The 20398-nt window shown below is 43.1% G+C and overlaps 1 protein-coding gene across 1 annotated transcript in view; it reads left to right on the top strand.

The window, feature by feature from the left end:
• The first annotated feature begins 5472 nt into the window (after positions 1–5472).
• Positions 5473–20398, top strand: part of LOC118096467 (heparan sulfate glucosamine 3-O-sulfotransferase 1-like) — a 93226-nt gene continuing 78300 nt past the window's right edge. Inside the window, exon 1 of the mRNA XM_035138346.3 lies at positions 5473–6242. The gene's annotated coding sequence lies outside the window, so the exon portion shown is untranslated. The remainder of the gene's footprint in view (positions 6243–20398) is intronic.

Below are 20398 nucleotides of genomic sequence, written 5' to 3' on the forward strand. Positions count from 1 at the left end.
AAGGGTTAACAAGGCTGATTTCACAATCTTGTGCAGGTTCACTGGAATTTAGTTATGGATATGCACAGAGCTGCAGTCTCAGCTTATCTAGTCCCTTAAACTTTAAAAGAACATCTTACTAAAGCAGGCAGCATGAGGGATTGGGGGAAACACCTCCTGAAATTAACATGTTGGCAGTGTGGCCAGCAGTATTATAATACTTTGAGATGTGGAAACATAAAAATTCATTTAAAAGAAAAATACATGAGGAAGGAATATTTGAGAGAGATTTTTTTCTTTTTCTTTTTCACCACTGAATAATGTTTTGAAGGCACTTGATGATAAGGTAGGGTTGGGAATTTGCAGCTCTGCAGATGTTTTTGGACTACAACTCCCATTATTCCTGACCATTGGCTATGCTAGATGGGAGCTGATGGGAGATGGAATCCAGCACCATTTGGAGAGCCATATCCATCCCTGTTATAAGGAAACTAAAAAGAAAGCATTTGTAAATTGTCACCTTTTCTTTGTTTGCCTTGAGCCACAATCGTGTCCCCACTTGTTTGAGAGTAAGTCTACTCAATATAACAAATCTTACTTCTGAGTAGAAATTCAGTTGTTAGTTACCAGAAGCCCAACCCAGTGTAGGCTGTAAATCTGTACCTAAATAAATCATATTCCCAACCAACCGTAGTTCAGTCTTATCTGGTTTAAGCTTCAGCTTAATCACCCTCATCCAGCTATTCTGTTGGTCTCTGATGCTGCTTCAGAATTTAGTCTGTTGCACCAGATAAAATATATTCCGTGGTGCCTTTGGTACTAGGGCATCAACTGTATCAATTCCAGGTGACAAGATGCATCAAAGATGAATTATTCCTGCTTCCTTCTGGAACTAGATTTAATAAGTCATAGTTCATTTCCCAACCTAGGAATTTATTTAAAACATTTTTACACTGCTTTTTCCAAATAATTCAAAATGAATCACAGCATGAAATAACAAAAGAAAGATACCTTCCCTCTTGGTTAGTTCCCTATGTAGCTGAATTAGACGGGTATTCAGGGATCATCAACGCATTATTCCCATAATCATAGGTGTCTGGATGTCTGGATCTTTTCATACTGCGGTAATTCATCATTCCAATGCTTCTTCATTGTCATGTGTGGTCAGCATTTAGAAACCAAATCTCACCTGCTACCCTAGCAAGGAACCCCTATGGTTTGTAGTCCATAAGGTTCACTTTCAGCTGTGAAAATATAGTTTTATGTGCAGAAGTCATAGATTTCCATATGCAACAGAGGACAGGACTCCAGCAGCTGTAATGGAAGAGGGAATTTCAGCATATGACCACCTTATTGTTGTGCTTGCCTAACAGCATAAGTCTATCCACATCATTTCAGGTGTAAGTTCCATTGAATTCAACGTGGCTCATTTCCAAACAGATCAAGTGGGGTTTACTTTGAGTAAACATGTATGCAGACATACACAGCTGTGTATGGGGTGTAGGGATGAGGACCTGTGGCCCTCCAGGTGTTATTTGTCTGCAACACTCACCATTGGCCTCATTGGTTGTGCCTTATGAGAGCTAGAGTCCAACAACATCAGGAGGCCATAGGTTCCCCACTCCTGTTCTAAAAACTCCTCCTAGGAACTTGGTTCTGCTGAAAGCAATGGAAGATATATCCAGATGAAGGTTTTCGTTAATGCGTTTGGTTTAGGGTGTGACTAAAGTGTATTACCCTGTTTCTCCTAAAATAAGACATACCCATGAAATAAGCCTTAGCAGGATTTCTAAGCAGCTGCGCAATATAAGCCATACCCCAAAAATAAGACATAGTGATAGGCGCAGTTCTGGAGGGTGCCAAGGAAGAGGCTAGGCTGGACATGTAATTTAAAAAAAGACACCCCCTGAAAATAAGCCACCGTGATTTTTTTTTTTTGAGGAAAAATAAATATAAGACGGTGTCTTATTTTCAGAGAAACATGGTATATGTATGCTTAATGTCTACAGCCATATTTATTCAGTTCTCTATCTCAGTTAACTTCATGGTTTGTAGATTTGTAGGACATCGGCTGCAACAAGAGGAAATTAAAGCAAAAATGTTGGGTTGGGGTGGGGAGTAAAAAACTCCTCAACAGATTACACTTTTTAAAAGTGGATCATTTAAAACCTCCTTCTCTATCTACAAGAATTTAATTGTCCTCGGAATAACTGCTTTCTCAAACTAGGATTAAATTTAAGCTTTCAAGCATGAAGTATAGTGTTTTGAATTTAACAATACAAGTAAAAGTGAAATTTGACTCTAGGATTTCAAGCCATAGCTCTCTTTTCTTCAGGAAGCAAATAAAAATTTATATTAAAGGGCGTGGGGGAGAGAAATGAGAGAAAACTATAAAAAGCTAATAAATAAATACTGTAGAGGCAAAAATCCTCTGAGAGCAGTCCCCTCCCACCCCGCATCTTATTTTGTGTTGTTTTGCTATCGTCTTACAATAGAATTTAAATATGCAATCATTAAAAGTACTTCACAAGTTGCTAGACTCCAGATTCCATCATCCCTGACCACTGGCTGTGCTGACTGGGACTTTAGGGTGTTGGGAGCTCAGCAAACATAAGGAAGACCACAGGTTCCCTATCCTTGGCCAAGGCTGAATAGTGATTGGTTTGGGGGAGGGGGGAGGACAGCTGACAGTAACTGCAGCCTAAGTGCACTGCAACAGTTTTATAGCTCAATCGTATGCAAGTCTACTCAGAAGTAAGCCCCACAAACTGTAGTGGGAAGGGTGTATAGCAGGCATCCCCAAACTTTGGCCCTCAAGATGTTTTGGACTACAATTCCCATCATCCCTGACCACTGGTCCTCTTAGCTAGGGGTCATGGGAGTTGCAGGCCAAAACATCTGGAGGGCCGAAAGTTTGGGGATGCCTGGTGTATAGGATTGTAGCTTAGGTCAACCAAAGTTGCAGAGGAGGCAGAGTGCCAATGGTATAGGAGCTAAGACACTGGGACCTGCTTGCTGGATACCCCACACACAACCTCCAAAAAAAGAAAGAAAATATTTTCTGGAAGACCAGCATCTTAACTAAGCACCAAAGACCAGCAAGGATGTAGCTAGCAGAGGGCACAATGTGGGTGCCGCTCTTATAGATGGGGCATGGAGGACCATATTTTCCATGTATCTTAGACAGAAGAAGGTGATACCCATGAAGAAGGTGTTTCTTAAGGTCCACATGGCCCAGGGCCTTAAATCTCATCACCAGCACTTCAGCTGTGCTCAGAGGAATAAGATGCTGAAATACATGTTTGGCCATTGTTGTTGGGAAGAGGGCCCAATAATCACTTTTTGGGGACAGGGAACAAACTCGCAACATGGCCAACCTCCCACACATTCTGCACTCACATCCCATAGTACACTCATAATTCATAAAAATTTCTATTTCAGTTCTGAAATTAGGTTTCCTACATTTCTGAAATGAAATCACACATTGAGTCGAATGGAGCTTATTCCCATGTCAGGCAGGTGCCTTCGTTGTACAGTACTTACTATTTCTGGTACCTGCTGAAGCATTTTTGTTTAGGAAAGCCAATCCAAGCCCGTCAAATGTGTTTTAATCTGGTTTTCCCTTTATCTTTAATTTCATTTTAAAAAATGTTTAAAATAACTTTCCTTTTTATTTCAATGAGGATTTTATTCTTTATGTTAACCGCCTTGAGGTTTTATTTCAATTGTTGTTGTCGTTTAGTCGTTTAGTCGTGTCCGACTCTTCGTGACCCCATGGACCAGAGCACGCCAGGCACTCCTGTCTTCCACTGCCTCCCGCAGTTTGGTCAAATTCATGTTGGTAGCTTCGAGAACACTGTCCAACCATCTCGTCCTCTGTCGTCCCCTTCTCCTTGTGCCCTCAATCTTTCCCAAAATCAGGGTCTTTTCCAAGGATTCTTCTCTTCTCATGAGGTGGCCAAAGTATTGGAGCCTCAGCTTCACGATCTGTCCTTCCAGTGAGCACTCAGGGCTGATTTCCTTCAGAATGGATAGGTTTGATCTTCTTGCAGTCCATGGGACTCTCAAGAGTCTCCTCCAGCACCATAATTCAAAAGCATCAATTCTTCGGCGATCAGCCTTCTTTATGGTCCAGCTCTCACTTCCATACATCACTACTGAGAGAACCATAGCTTTAACTATACGGACCTTTGTCTGCAAGGTGATGTCTCTGCTTTTTAAGATGCTGTCTAGGTTTGTAATTGCTTTTCTCCCAAGAAGCAGGAATCTTTTAATTTCGTGACTGCTGTCACCATCTGCAGTGATCAAGGAGCCCAAGAAAGTAAAATCTCTCACTGCCTCCATTTCTTCCCCTTCAATTTGCCAGGAGGTGATGGGACCAGTGGCCATGATCTTAGTTTTTTTGATGTTAAGCTTCAGACCATATTTTGCGCTCTCCTCTTTCACCCTCATTAAAAGGTTCTTTAATTCCTCCTCACTTTCTGCCATCAAGGTTGTGTCATCAGCATATCTGAGGTTGTTGATATTTCTTCCGACAATCTTAATTCCAGTTTGGCATTCATCAAGTTCAGCCTTTCGCATGATGAATTCTGCATATAAGTTAAATAAGCAGGGAGACAATATATAGCCTTGTTGTACTCATTTCCCAATTTTGAACCAATCAGTTGTTCCATATCCAGTTCTAACTGTATTTTCTTGTCCCACATAGAGATTTCGCAGGCGACAGATGAGGTGATCAGGCACTCCCATTTCTTTAAGAACTTGCCATAGTTTGCTGTGGTTGACACAGTCAAAGGCTTTTACATAGTCAATGAAGTAGACGTTTTTCTGGAACTCTGTAGCTTTCTCCATAATCCAGCGCATGTTTGCTATTTGGTCTCTGGTTCCTCTGCCCCTTTGAAATCCAGCTTGCACTTCTGGGAGTTCTCTGTCCACATACTGCCTAAGCCTGCCTTGTAGAATTTTAAGCATAACCTTGCTTTTTTCAATTAAGCATTACCTTGCTTATTTCAATTAAGTGACAGGTAGGTAGCTGTGTTGGTCTGAGTCGAAGCAAATTTTAAAAAAATCCTTCAGTAGCACCTTAAAGACCAACTAAATTTTTATTTTGGTATGAGCTTTCGTGTGCATGCTTTTCGTGTGTCAATTAAGTGGTTATATAATTTTCGTGAAATAAATAAAACACCACTTTAATTATGAACAGACACCCCTATAGCATTGTCCTGTGAGGGACACTTCCCCCAGAAGTTTCCCTGACGCAGCGTATTCTTATTTTATGCCACGGTGCCTGAAGGCGGGAGAGAGAGATGGGAGAACCTGTAGCTCAAGTGTGGTGACCACTGGCCATGCAGGCTGATATTAAGGGGAGCCGGGGTCCGACAACATCTGGAGGGCCGCTTCACTTGTAAAGCACCCTATCTAACACTCCGCGCTCTTTCCTCGCTGATCGCGATCCTGCCTCTGATTGGCCGCCCAATTTCGCTTCACCCCCTCGACGAACCTTGGACAAAACCGCGCTTGCATCGCGTGCGAGGCGCTGCCCTCTTTTTCTTTCTTTCTTTCTCTCTCTCCCCCGCCCCCCCCCCGGCCCACAGCCAAGCTCTGCGCTCGTTTCCCAGGAGGAGCCGAGGGCGCCTGCGAGCTAGTCACCTGCCCCCGAAGCTCCTCCCCTTTTCCCAGCCCGGTCCCGCCCTAGCCTTAGCCGGGCAAAGGAAGAGGCTAGGCGCCCCTGAGTGCGTGCGTGTGTGTGGCACGCGCCGGGCGCCGGCCGTCAAGTGCCGCGCGCTCCAGCTGGCTGGCGAAGCGCGAGGGCAGCAGCCGGCACGCTCTCTTTACCTCCTGCTGAGCGCCAAGGCGGGAGAATGCGAGAGTCATGAATCCATTAATGAACTCCGCGCGCGTCGGAGTTCCAGCGGGGACCACGCTCGCGTTTCCTCCGAGCCCATCGCTTTCACTCTCTCTCTCTCTCTTCTGCGCCCCCCCCCCCCAAGCCCAGCACCCGCCGCTTTCTGTGGTTCTGGTCACTGGGACTGATTAATGAATCATGAGGTGGCTGCTGTTAATGCATTTATCTGGGACAGACTGTACCGCAGCCTTCAGCCTTCACACGGCGGGGTGAAGCGAGCGCGCGAGAGAGCGAGGCTCCCGCTTACTCGGCGGGCTCCGACACCTGCAGCCGACCCCGTTGCTCTCCTCGCCTGCCTGCCTCCCGCCATACAGAGAGGGAAGCTGAAGAACCGCCGCTCTCCATGGCTCCTGGGGAGGTAAGAACGTCAAGGGTCTTTCTTTTGGGGGTCTCTTCCCCATCCTCCCCCCCCCCTCAGAAGGAAGCCAGTTTTCTCTTCCAGGGAAGGAAGAACCTGGAATTTCGAGGGGAGGCCACGGAAGGGGTGCTTGGCATGGGGGGCGTCGTCGACGCCAACTGCTTCCCTCAGGGTTTGGCTGCCTCTAGTTACGGGGAGGGAGAGGAGTCCACGTGTAAATGGGTCGCGCGGGTGTATGAAAACGATGTGTCCCCCCCCCAAAAAAAAAGATCCCTCCGCGGAGCCGTGAGAACCCGCCTTTGCCTGGCGCAGGTTGAGTTTCGACTTCTCTCCACTGGTGCTGCAAGGGGACAAAAATACCTTGTCCCTTTGAAATGGGGATGGGGAAACCCCAGGCAAACTTGCGGGTCATTGGGCGATGGCATGGGGTGGATGGGTGGCTATGAAAAGCAGCTGGTGCTCTCTGACTTCCTGTTCCCTTCCTTGCACGAGAGTAACGAAGGCTTGCCAATGAATTTACATACAGTACTGGGAATTGGCTTGGAAGGAAGAGGGAAATGCCAGTTCACCTCTCTATCCCATAAGAATGACATTCTCTGATTCTAGTGAATGCATTTTATTTTGGGCAGTGGTGCTTTAGCCCCCTCTCCCGCCCTGCATATAGCAGATCTCTTGGAGGGAAAAGAGTGATGCCTTTTGAAGTGGTGTCAATTGCAGGCTAACTAATTTAGTTTGCAGTAAGCTGCAGTCATTTGTTGCAAGCCTGGAGTGAGAGAGAGTTGTCTTTTCTAATCTAAGCACAGATAATTTACTTCCCTTGCTTAATTTCTAAGAGGTCAACTGCCCCCGGGGTTCATACCTGCCTAGTAGTTGTGCATCCTGATCCAGTAGCTCAACCGCTTCCTTCCAGATGTGTTGAGGATGGTGCTGCTGGTTCTGCAGCGTGGGAAAGGAACTCTGCATGTGCTCAGATGTGTGCTATGCTTATTGCTTCACGTGTTCATGATTGAGTCCCAGCACTGAAAATAGTTTCTCTATTTGAGCTATGCTCATCATTGAGCACTGATTCACATACATTAGTCAATGTAGAATGGGCTGCTACTTCTTTTTTTAGAAGTGAAATCTGTGTCAGACTTAAACTATAGCATGATTTTCATTAAATAGGCGATGTGCTGAATTTCAATTGGTTCTTTAAAAGGTAATCATGTACATTCAAGCGCTCTATTCAGTATAATGGGTAAGAACTTGTAGACACTCCTAGAAGTACTCTTGTAAAGCTGCCATATATTGTTCAATACCATCCTTTCCATTTAATAGGTCACGTGTGTGTGTGTGTGTGTGTGTATTTATCATGCATTCTTAGTTCAGTTTGTGATTAAACTAAAATGAATGAATTTGGCAGTGCATTGTGCTTATGGTTAAACTGGGTTGTTGTTTTTTTGGTGGTCTGACTTTTGGACCTGCCCATTCCCTTAAAATCTGTTTTACAAAGCCCATTGTATGGGGAAGGGATGTAATGTAATTGAACATCAGCAAAACCTGAGTTTCTTGTAATGGCATATTTTACAAAGAAATCTGCAAAGGATCTGTTAAAAGCAACGGCACAAAACCTGTCTAAAACGAGCAATGTCAGTTCAAGTTTGTTTGTGCAGCTTTGCAATATCCAGTATTTATGTGGACACCTGAGAAAAGAGACTCTGAAAGTTCTTCCCTAGTGTTACAAAATCAGCCTTTATCTTGGAGCCAAATATGACAGCCAGTTCCTTGGTGTGACAGCAAAACCCATCCTGTCACCTTAAAGAAGAAAAACTTATTTAACATGATCCATCTGATATGTCACCTTTGGTTGTGGCCATTTCTGATTCTTGAAAGGAAACCATGAAAGATGAACATAAATAACTGAACATGTCAGACAGTGTAATTCTTCCTAATTTCAAGAGGCTAGCTGCTAAATTATTAGCACCATGTGTAACTACCTTCCTGGAAGTAAATTCATTTGCTCCAGTGGACTTTATTGCTTGGCAAATGTGGTTAGAATCAAGTTACAGTATCTCTATTGTACAGTGCTAAACCTCCTTTCAGTTTGTGTCTGTTTAGATAGACAGCTCCCAGCTGTTTACAGCTGTACTTCACCAAGAGGCAAAATTACAAAGAGTTTTCCCAAAGGACATTTTCAGTTTGCTCTTGATGCATTAAATATGTCACTATTACCTATTCATTGTAGACAATCCAGAATCTCCTTTCAATGTTTGCAGAGACAACACATTTCCCCATTGGTGGGTGTGATGTGCTTTATACCGTAGCTGGGGAACTGCAGTTCTTCCTCCACCTTGCAAATGCATTGCTTGTGGCATCTGTTAGCTGTGGTCTATGTTGCCATAAACGATGGCTGCACACAACTGTCCCCTTCATGTGCCTGCATCGTTTTGTGAACTCCAATTTTTCAGTTTTAAAAATGACCTCAATGACTATGAGCTGGTATGCTACTAAAGAACGTGTGAAGAGCCCTACTGGACCAAAACAATGGCCCATCTAGCCCAGCATCCTGTGCTCACAGTGGCCAACCAAATGCCTATGGAAAGACCCAAAGCAGGACATGAGCACACTGTCATTCTCCTGCACTTTATTTCCAGTGGTTGGTATTTAGTGGGATACTTTAGTGTTGGAATGCTCATCCAGGTGGTGCTTTGAAAGGGTAAACTGCTGTATTTCTGCTAACTGCCCCTGTTGTTTCTATTTTAACTGTAACCCCACCTTAAGTCCATTTCAGGGGGAAAGTCTGGATATAAATAAATAACATAATAATCATTTATGTTACTGTTCTTGGCTCAGATTTTTAATTGTTCATTTCTGGCTGTCACTCCCTTGCTTTGCATAGCCAGTGCTGAAGTCCTTATTTCTCTCTCTCTCTCTCTCTCTCTCTCTCTCTCTCTCTCTCTCTCTCTCTCTCTCTCTGTGTGTGTGTGTGTGTTTAAAGTTCCAGACAGCATGACAATTCCCCTTTTTCCTTGCAACAAGGGTGGGTGGTCCCCATTCCAATCCATTATGTGAGAATGGAGTGCTGTGTAAGTTCTGCTAGACAGGGGTTAGTGTTATCAATAACAAAAATTAAAATGTGATAATCACAGTTATACCACTACTGGTATACCAGCTTGACTGTTATTTTACAGCAGGGGTGGGAAATAGGAACTGACCAGAGAACTGGATTCACAGCTGGCCAACCCTCTGTGAGCTACATTGATCAGTGGGTGGGGCTTCCTGCCCGTCAATCACCTGATGTCATGTGACTGCAGTTCCCAACCTCTGCGGCTGCAAAGGAAGATTCTTTACAGTGAGTAAGTCCAATAAACAAGTACACAAATCTCCCCTGTTTCCCAGCTTTCAACAGTCAGAGGTTTAGCAATACAGTGTACCTTTAGCACCATTATTATCCTTGTGCTCCAGGTGCTTTATCCTAGTTCAAAAAATTTTAGAAAGTGAAGGAGGTTATTATTTCACATATATTGCCCATGCTGAGATGTGAGTCTCTAGAAGCCCTGCTCACATTTTTCTGTCAAGAAGGGAGACAAATCTTATGACAGTGGGGCATCCTGGAACTTTATCACTGAGAGAGGTGTTGTGGCAATGACATGTCTGTTGCTACCTTCCTGTGGCTGCAGTGATGGGACCACTCTATGTGGGATTTCTTTTAAAAAATAGGCCAGGACTTTGTCAATCCAGGAGCGTTGGGTTTATTGTGACCTAGAAGACTCTCTGCTTTATCTGTGCACGGGAAAGTTGCTAAGTTCAAAACTCTGAATGATACCTGCAAAAGTATTCCATTCATGTCCGAGGCATGATCTAGACCAGTGGATGGGAGGAACTTGTGACCCTGTAGATGTTGCTGAACTACAACTTAGGTCAGTAGCAAAAGGAGCCATGTTCAGAATGGTATTCATAAATCCCACTGCACACATAGAAGCTCACCACGTGGTCCCTCAAATCTTAACAGGGTATTTTTTTAAATAAACAAAATCACAAGTGGTGATTTTCTAGAATGTGCCCTTCGTTACTACTAATTTCCCCTATCTAACAGTGGTGCAGTTCAGAGCATTGAAACAACATGGCAGATCACATGGGGTATAACAGATGTGAGGTTTGTGATTTCTTGTAAGCCAGTTATAATGAAAATCTTCCACATTTGATGTCGCTGTGAGTTTTGCACTTTTTAAAAGAAAAAAAATAGAGTCGGGATTTCATATTCACACACAATATAATGAACGTTCTTAAAGACTGAGGTGGACCACCCTACAGAGACACAAGTTTCTTCTTGTTTACCTCCACCCATTTCTTTCGTATCTCATGAATGGGTTAGAATACAAACTGCAGTTCTACCTCTCTCCGCTGCCATATTCTAATAACATGGTTGTCCGTTTGACTGTTCCCATTTATTATGGTACTGTATTTAAAAGTTATTGGAACCCACTGAAAAAACTGGCCCTGTTTATGCTTGCTTGACTTTCTCTCTCTCTCTCTCTCTCTCTCTCTCTCTCTCCATCTTTTTCTTCCCTTTTGCTGCTCTCCCTGCCCTGATGTCTGGCATGAGAATATACCTGACTCTTTTGAGTTTTGTCTTGGTTATATTTGTGAAAGGATCAAAAACCATTAATTTCTTGCCTTTGGGGAAATTTGCTGTGACAGAGTTGGAGAACTTTGTAGCTATTGAGCTTTTCAATAGACTGGAATTTAGTCTGTGAATTAAGTTGAGTGTGACTGGCATATGCTGTACTAATATGCCAGGATGGGGAAACTTAGTGGGTTTCTGATACAAAAACGGGCTGAAAACTTATTTTTCTTATGTTTGCTTTTTCTGTTCTGTTACTATGACTAGTTGGCTAATTAGTATGCTTTTATTTTAGTGTTGTTTCTCAGCTTTGTTTTCCATGCTAGTTAGAGCTCATTGGACAACAAGTAGGGTTGAATATATTACCTTTTGTATTGTTGATCAATCCATTTCAATACCTTTCTGTAATGATGCGTGACAAAACAGTTCTGTCTTGTTTTTTCAACTCTTGCAGCTTTAGTTTTGCTTGTCTTTTTACGTCTTAAAAACCTGGTGCTACATGTTTGCAGATGATGCATGGTTTAAAAGGAGCTGAGCAGGGCAAAATTGGCAACAACATTGCTCAACAAGCTAAATGATACACAATTCACCTTAAGACTACTAGTCTGTTTGGGTGATGATATGAGCATGTTCTCTCTAGCTATCTAGTTTTGAGTTGAACATTATTCACTGGTGCTTGGCATCATAAATTGTACGTCAGTATGTTTAGAGATTAACATGTCAGTAATATGTTTCTCAGGGGTCAGCTGCAGCCATACATTTTTTAAGAATTGTGTGTGCACAGAACCTAACTAGATGGCATCATCTGTCTTCAAACTGCAAACCTGACAGTTCAGGAGTGCTTAGCTGAGCTATTTACTCTTTGATAGCTTTTCTTTTTACTGTGTCTTACAGGTTAGAACAACCATTTCAACTTCTGTTGCAAAACAAAGTTGTCTGCTATTGCAAACATTTCTGTGAGCATGTTAACTGTACAGAGTGCTCATTTGTAGACCAGCAAGTCTGCACCTGGGTTAGGGAGAAAATGCTTTGAAACTTGCAATTTAAGTGATCTCTCTCTCTTTTCCTTAGCTGCTGGTGCCTGGTTTTACTGGCACAATCTCCAAATCCTTGTTCACATTCAGTCCCTTTGGTCATCATAATCCTGTGTTTTTAAAAAGGTTGAAATGCTTTAAGTAACCTAAGTTATAGAAGCAGAATGTATACAAGATACTCATATTATTATTATTATTATTAGAAAGTAGGTGTTTCATAACTTGTGGAGATTTTATAACTATATAGGCAAGCCTTCTTAGCAGTTAATGTCTATGCAACATTCTTTCCGTGTTTGTGTAACATTTTAAAACGGTTCTAGATTCAGGTAGGTAGCTGTGTTGGTCTGATGCAGTAGAAATAGATATAATAAATAAATAAATTGTCCAGCAGCACCTTAGAAACCAACTAAGTTTGTTCTGATGCAGTAGAAATATAATAAATAAATAAATAAATAAATAAATTGTCCAGTAGCACCTTAGAAACCAACTAAGTTTGTTCTTGGTATGAACTTTCATGTATTGTACATGCACACTTAGGGGGTTTCCTGTCGTGGGTTGAGGCAGGGAGACCCAGCTGTAAAGTTTCCTAGTACAGTACTGTATTCATAACAAATCATGAAACAAGTCATAATAAGCTGTTCCTGAGCAAGCATCATGCAAAAATCAAAACAGTTTACAACAACTATGTATGAGTTATAAAAGCCACATTAAAAATGTGAAACAGATCACCAGCTATTATAGAAACTTTGTAGCTGAATTGTCTGCATAAGACTGGCAGCAAAGGGAGGTTTTTCAGCAAATGTTTAAAGGTCAATATAGAAGACAACTGCTGAGTCACTACTGGGAGACTATTCCGCAGGACTAGGCCAATGACACTAAAGGCTCTATTTCTTGTCTGTGTCAAATGAACCTCACTAACTCAGGGTTAAATGGAGATCATTCACTGTGGCATGGCTCATAGAGTGTTGAATCAGGAGGCCTGATGTAAAGCTCCCTCAATGACCTTGGGGACTTTTTTGCAGGCTAATTTCATATGGTGGTTTTGAATGTGTGTGTAGATATAGGGATTGTGTTCAGTGCTGGACCAGTGGGGTTACACTGGACCAGTGGAACTTGCATTCCCTCTCTTCTACCATGTGCTGCCAAAATCTACTCCAAAGGATGAAGTATCCAGAGCTGATTGTGAGGGTGCATGAGAGGGAGGGGACTGGAAGGGACAGGATATGGAGAGGATGTCCCATTGCAAGCACAGAAGTCACTTGAACCAGCAGAATTGCAGCATTGGATGCAGTTCCCTAGATATAGATCAGTGATGGCCAAACTTGGCCCTCCAGCTGTTTTGAGACTACAGTTCCCATCATCCCTGACCACTGGTCCTGTTAGCTAGGGATGATGGGAGTTGTAGTCCCAAAACAGCTGGAGGGCCAAGTTTGGTCATCACTGATATAGATGATGGGGTGGAAGAGAATACCATATACACAGCTGTGAAATATCCGGCATGGCCCAGCTTGTATTTAGCCATTTAATGGAGAACTCTCCAAATGGAGAAGTCTCCAAAGAGGGTCAAGGGAAAGCCACTTTGTTACCTATTTATGGACAAGTGATGTGATGGAAATGTTTGGGAGGCTGCTAAGTGTAAGTGCTATCATGGCGCCTGATGTAAAATCCTTCGGCTCAGCCTGGCTTTCCTTGCATAGCTGAGTTCCTGGTTAAAATAGGGGTGGGAGAGAGAAAAGGGGTTAAGATATGAGACTGGAGCAAAAAAAAAGATACATGTGGGTCAGTGCTCTGTTTATTTGCCTGCCTGCTTTAATATTAAGTTGTTGGGACTTTTAGCAGAGGTGGGGAATGAATGGATTGTATTTTCATGGACTATTGAATTTTGATCCATCCTTACTCTTGACTTTTTGATCTATCCTGTTTTAATAATATACAAGAAAATCTGTTTTTATAATAAAAGGCTAAAATAAGGAGAACAGCTCCTGTTCTTAACTATCTTGGCAGTGCTCTTTATTTATAGACACAGCCTGCTTGAAGTAATGATTAATTAGCCCTGGGAATTTGGAAGCTAGTAATGCTACTGGCTTCCCACCTTCCATGGGAAAGCTATCATTCGGGTAAGAAGTCTCAGCCTCTGACACAGCCCTTGGAGCAAGGCAGCACAATACAATTTATAGTAGTGATATAGGCAATTTTCAATATATAAGTCACTGTGCCCATTTTCCAGGTATTTTGTTTCTCAGTCAGAGGAATGCTGGTACTGGTGCCTTTCTACATCACCAGCTTTTCAGGCTCTGTGGGTAGAAACACATCTCCTAAATTGAGATACCCAGAATATGGAGCTCCCTCCTACGATTCTTAATTTTAGTTATGAATTGCTTTCTGCAAAGCATATCAAAGCCATTTCACAATAAAACAATCACATATATAAAAACAGCTAAATCAATTACGTGTTTTAAAACAATTTAAAATCCAGCACAGTTACTGACTGCGATAAGAAAATTATCCACTTATAGAAGGTTTGTTGAAAGAAGAAAATATTCGACAGGCACCATAAGGACAACAAAGGCAGTGCCTGTCTGATGTAAAGGGAGAGAGATCCAAAGGGCAGCTGCCACCACACAAAAGGCCTGATTCCTACATTCTGCAGCATAGACTTCTTGTAAAGATGATATGGTTTTTAGGGCTCCCTCTCCTGCAGAGTGCAGTGGTCAGTTGGTTTTATAAAGGGTGAAACTTTTTTAGGTTTCCTGGTCCCAAGCTATAAAGGCCTTTGTACACCAGCACCTTGAAGTTAGCTCAGTAGCTACTTGGCAGAGCCATGTAATTCTTATAGCAGCGGCATAACATTTTGACAGTATTCTGCTCTTTGATCCCCGATTTGTTGTTGGCTCCAAATTAACTGCTTTGTTTGCTGCTGGTTTGATTGTTCTTGTCGTATGATTTCATTATTGGTGTTAGCCACCTTGAGTACTGCTTTGGAACATGAAGAGCACTTAAAGATGGTGAAAAAAAATGGCTACCAAGGTGGAGTGAAAAGTATGTGGGTAGAAAGAACTTAAGGTGGAGGTCACCTATTCTACCTGTCCCTTCCATGACCCTCTGGGCCCAAAAGAAAAAAAAGAAAGTCACATGAGTCCTCTGGAATCAATTTGATGAGATAGAAGATAATCTTGCTGTGGGTTGGCTACCTTTTGGCTAACCAGTTTCCTCAGATTACTGCCAAGGTAGCTAGCCTTTGTGCAGAAAAAGAAAGAAAGATAGAAGAGTACTTGAAAACTGAGAGGGGATATTTGGATCAAAGCCATTGTTCTTAGCATAGATCAATGTATATTCCAATTTATAAGTTTAAAGGACAATATTGAAGATTGGTAGAGAAGAAAATGCGACAAATATTAAACCTGGGGTTTTGTTCTTCCTTTTTTGCAGTATATAAGTTGGTTAGTATACATTTCAGCAGGTGTGCTTCTACAGCATTAACCTTTGCAAAATAAGCTTTCTTCTAACTTCCATGAAATTATTTTCTTAGCTATAGCAGGAACAGTTTTGAAGGCTTGCAAGAATAGCTATTGTTCTCCCCATTGCTCTTTTAAAAAGTATACTTATTGCAGCTGCTCTCAGCTTTGTCTTCATGGAGTGATGCTGAAAGTGCTTCAGTACTTTGATAGACTTTTGTCTGACAGCAGGTGAAAACAGAATAGTCTCAGTCAGTTCTTTTTCTGAGGCTTTGGGAAAGAAGCTGTGAACTTTGTGCAGCAGCGAGAGAGCCTTTGTTCTACACACCCAGGAAGACAGTGCAGTCCTTTGTATTTCCAAGATTAACTTTCCAGCCATAACACAATCTTTCATAAATTATACTCTGTGAAAAAAGTGAAGTACCAGTAGGTTTTGTTGATACAAGCAAATGAGTGAGCTTTTGAAATGCTGACTAACGCTGACTACATAGAAAAATGTTACTTAAGTCTGCCTGTAATGTCTCTTCACAGAATTGATGCACAGATTCCCCATTTAGATTTTACAGATCACTCATTCTTTTTTGGTATATGTGATTGCAATGTTCAAACCTCTCTGACAATAATGAGACCTGATCTAGGACAGGAGAAGTCCTGGTCCAGTGTGTGCTCTAAAACCAGAGGAAATATGTCACATTCATATATTGTAGGGACACATTTGAGTCCAGATTAAAATCATTTCAATTAATAATCCCAAATTACAAGCCCCAGTTGAGCAGTTGCCACTCATTAGTCAAATATCAAGGTGAAAGAGAGCCTTGTATACAATAATGAACTTGTAGGACCTGAGGCATCAACTCCTACAAGGGTTGCTCGTGTATTTTTTTAAAAGAATATCTATATGGCCATCACAGGATAGATAGCCTTATAAAAACTATTGTTGTGCATAGTGCATATTGTCAATGGACAACATAGAATCTGTACCTTGTGTACCCAAATGTCACTTTTGACTTCATTGTCAGAGACCTGGCATAGTATATTTATAATCCATAGGCTCTTAACTGGTGCATGAAGTAGTATGCAATGTGCGAAGTCTATTCTTTCCTTGACATGTAAGGAAACAAAAAACTGAAATGGAAGATAGCAAATTTTTTTGAGGAAATTTAGAGGATGCGGACAAATGCAAGAGCACATGACTATGAATTGGAACTGGAAGGCGAAGGTGACAAGGATATAAAAAAACTCACAGTTGGACATGCCATAGGTAGAAAATGGTGAAAGGCAATGTACTTTTACTACAAGACCTAATAGAAGAAAACAGGAGTTATATAGCTATTAATTCCATGGTGGCAACTGCTGTTAAGAAAATTACTTAGCAAATCTACCTTTTAAATCTTATTATCGTCTTCTTTGCATTCATGTTTATTAGAGATTGTTTTACAGTAGTTTTCTAAGACTACAATCTCATGCAAGTTTATCCTGAAGAAAACTGCATCAAGATAGATGAGGCTTTCTTTCTAGTCCCATTACTTAGGCTTCCATCACTATTTTTCTCTTACTGTATTTATACAGTCCTTTTCAACTGCTTCCATTCTCTGCACTGTTTGAACCTTCTACATTAATGTTTGCATTCTCTTCCCATTTGACAATACACCTTCAAAAGTTTTTGTTACTTTGATTTTGGAAACATTTATATTTCTACCCTAGCACACACACTCTTTTGTGTGTATTGTGCTATAATTGCTTTTTCATAACTGTACTTAAATCCAGGACTGTTTTCTTTCTTCCTTGTTCATTGCTTTTGCTTTAGATTGTTCGTGTGTAGCACTTAGTACATATGCTAAAAAAAACCCAAACCCTTCTTTTCCTCATTGAATTTGTCATAAAGAATCATATTTATTTAGTAAGAAAATACCACTGGGTTTAATGGTGCTTATTATTGAATCCAGAAAAGTTTTCCTGTTCAGTCAAGAGCTTTTTTTTAATTTTTTTAAAGGATTTTACACATGTAGTACAAAGCAAGTTTGTACCAAAACCTCCAAGTCCCCTTCTCTATCACCAGTCTTCAGTCCCACACTCTTTGTTGCTTCATTTTGGTGCTAGCTCAGGCATCCCCAAACTTCGGCCCTCTAGATGTTTTGGACTACAATTCCCATCATCCCTGACCACTGGTCCTGTTAGCTAGGGATGGTGGGAGTTGTAGGCCAAAACATCTGGAGGGCCGCAGTTTGGGGATGCCTGTGCTAGCTCATCATGCATGAAACACCCATTTTACTAATTGAGGGTGGGAGGCAATAATTAATGCATGCTACCTGAACGAGTCCTTCAAACACCACAGATCATTTACACACGTTACTTTATTTATTTGCTTATTAAATTTGTATACCACCCTTCATCCAAAGATCACAGGGCAGTTCACAACTTAAAAATACAAAATGAGAACACACCATACATTTAAAAGGTCATGAATGTTAATCAGCCAAAGGCCTGGTTATAAACAAACATTTTCACCTGGTGCCTCAAGTTATATAATGAAGGCACCAGGCAAGACTCCCTGAATGCATGAATGCCAATCTGCACCTTGAGTGCCTGCTGTAATAACCATATGTTATTAGTCAATGTTACCAATAAGCTTGGATTAATCGGAACTATTCGTGTGCCCCAAGACTCTGTATGTAATTTAGCTTTGCTCGGAGCAGTGAGTGCAAGGATAGTAATTGTGGTCAAATCAGAGACAGCAGGTATAGTCTAAGCTCAGTCTGATCCTGACAGGATGATGGTAAGCCACAGGCATGAACAGGTCTTCATAAACCTAATTAACCCCCCTAGAACCTGGTGCCATATCCAATGCAAGGAATTCCCAAGTCCAGTAATTAATAATCTCTAGCAAATGATGGCTTCCTTCCAGCAAGGATACACTGAGCTAATTAAAGTAAGCACCCTGGCCAGCTTCTTCTGAAAAATCAAATCTCAATCCTTACCAGGATCACAGGGATACTTGCTAAACACAACCTGATTTGTTACAATGTCCGTGTAACTCCACCACAACTCTTTGGCAGGAAACATAATTGCTATAACTCATAACCATACAGGGTAGCTCATTAATCATGTCTCTGTTATTTAATGTTGCACACATGCCCAGCTCAGACACTGAGATCACATTGCAAATTTAGATTGCCGCCTGTAAAACCATATCCTATAACTAGACACCCTGAGTTTTTTCAACTTTTAGGACACATCCCTAGGTTGCTTTTCTCTTCTCCTTTTGAAATGCTCTGACTCTGTTAATTGTGTGAAATATACTCGGAGTCGAGAGTGAATTTCATGCTCTTTATTCAGCTCATAGTCATCAAGGAGGAGAAGAGAAGACGAATGGCTCTTTTCCCAAAACCATCTGCTTATATACATTATTTACACAATGGGCCTTGCGTGATTGGCTACTTCAGGGCTACACCTGTGGGCCAATTATATTGTGGATTGACTTCTGCCTGCAGCCTGATTGGCTGCTCCTACAGGCCAATCAGGTAGCAGATTCACTTCTGCCAGCCGCCTGATTGGCTGCTCCAGCAGGCCAATCAGGTTGCGGATTCACTTCCACCTGGAGTTGGATTGGGTAGCTCCCGCTGATTCTGAATCCTATTGTTCTAGGATTCAGCTCAGTACATAACACCCCTCCCCTCTAAGTTCCAGTCCTGCCCGGGAAGTTGCATTCGTAGTCCCCAAGGTCTGCTGGCCGCCTCCGTGTGCGTTGTGGCCTGGGGTGTTCCTTGGTCAGGGGTTCTGGTTCTGGCTCGTGTTCCGAGGCTGCTGGCTGTGCCGGGGCTGTCTGGTCTGGCGCCACTGAACCACTAGGTTGTAGCTCTGGTTCCGGTGTCCTTCCAGCCTCGGGGCGCCCCTCTGTGCCTACTGCTTCTGCTTCCCCTGCCCACCCCTCTCGCTCTACAGGCCTCACTGCCCTGCTGTCCCCTTGGGACCCCTCTGTCCCGCTCTCCTCCCGGGTTCCTCCTGGGAATCGTCGCCGTAGCTGGTCGCAGTGGCGGCGCCAACATTGCCCCCCTTCCGTTAGTACCTCGTACGACACGGGACCGGTCACCTTGGTGACTGTGGCGGGTACCCATGCTGGGCCTGCCCCAAAATTCTTTGCATACACTGGGTCCTGGGCCACAAATGTCCGGGGGTTCCTGCCTTTCCCCACCACTACCTCATCCTGAGCTCTGTCGGGGTGAAGTCGGTCCAGTCTAGTTGCAAGGCGCCGGCCCATTAGTAATTCAGCTGGGCTCCGGCCCGTCGTTGTGCTTGGGGTGCTGTGCTGTGCTAGAAGAAATGTGGCAAGGCGGTATTCCCAGTCCCCTTGTGTCATGCGGCGGAGGCTGTCCTTGGTGGTCCGCACCATGCGCTCCGCTTGGCCATTGGTGGCAGGGTGGAATGGTGCTGAGCGGATGTGGCGGATGGCGTTCTGCGCTGTGAAGGTCTGGAACTCCTCTGACGTGAATGCGGTTCCATTGTCCGAGACGAGGGTGTCAGGGAGCCCGTGGGTCGCAAACAGCTTACGTAGTACCCTGATGGCTGCCGCCGTAGAAGTGGATGGTACCAGTGCGACCTCCAGCCATTTGGTGTAGGAATCCACCACTATGAAGAATGTTTTTCCCTGGAAGGGGCCAGCGAAGTCCACGTGCAAGCGTGACCATGGATGTCGGGCGGACTCCCAGGGCTGGACTGGGGCCCTTGGGGGATCCGGGCGGGATTCTTGGCAGGTCTGGCAGTGTTGGACCCAGGCCTCTATCTCTCTGTCAATCCCCGGCCACCACACATAACTCCTGGCAAGGGCCTTCATCCTCACTACCCCTGGGTGTGTCTCGTGTAGGGCTGTGAGGACCCTTTTGCGGAGGGGCTGGGGAACAACAACCCTGCTTCCCCATAACAGGCACCCCTTGTGGGCCGACAGTTCATGTTTGCGGTTTGTGTAGCCAGCGAATTCTGGCCCGGGGCTGCTGCTGGGCCATCCTCGCCACACCCAGTCCAGGACCCGGGAGATGACCCTATCTTTTGTGGAATGGTGCGCAACTT

This window comes from Zootoca vivipara, chromosome 5 (genome assembly GCF_965207765.1).
Source record: "Zootoca vivipara chromosome 5, rZooViv2.hap1.1, whole genome shotgun sequence".
Taxonomy (NCBI): Eukaryota; Metazoa; Chordata; class Lepidosauria; order Squamata; family Lacertidae; genus Zootoca; species Zootoca vivipara.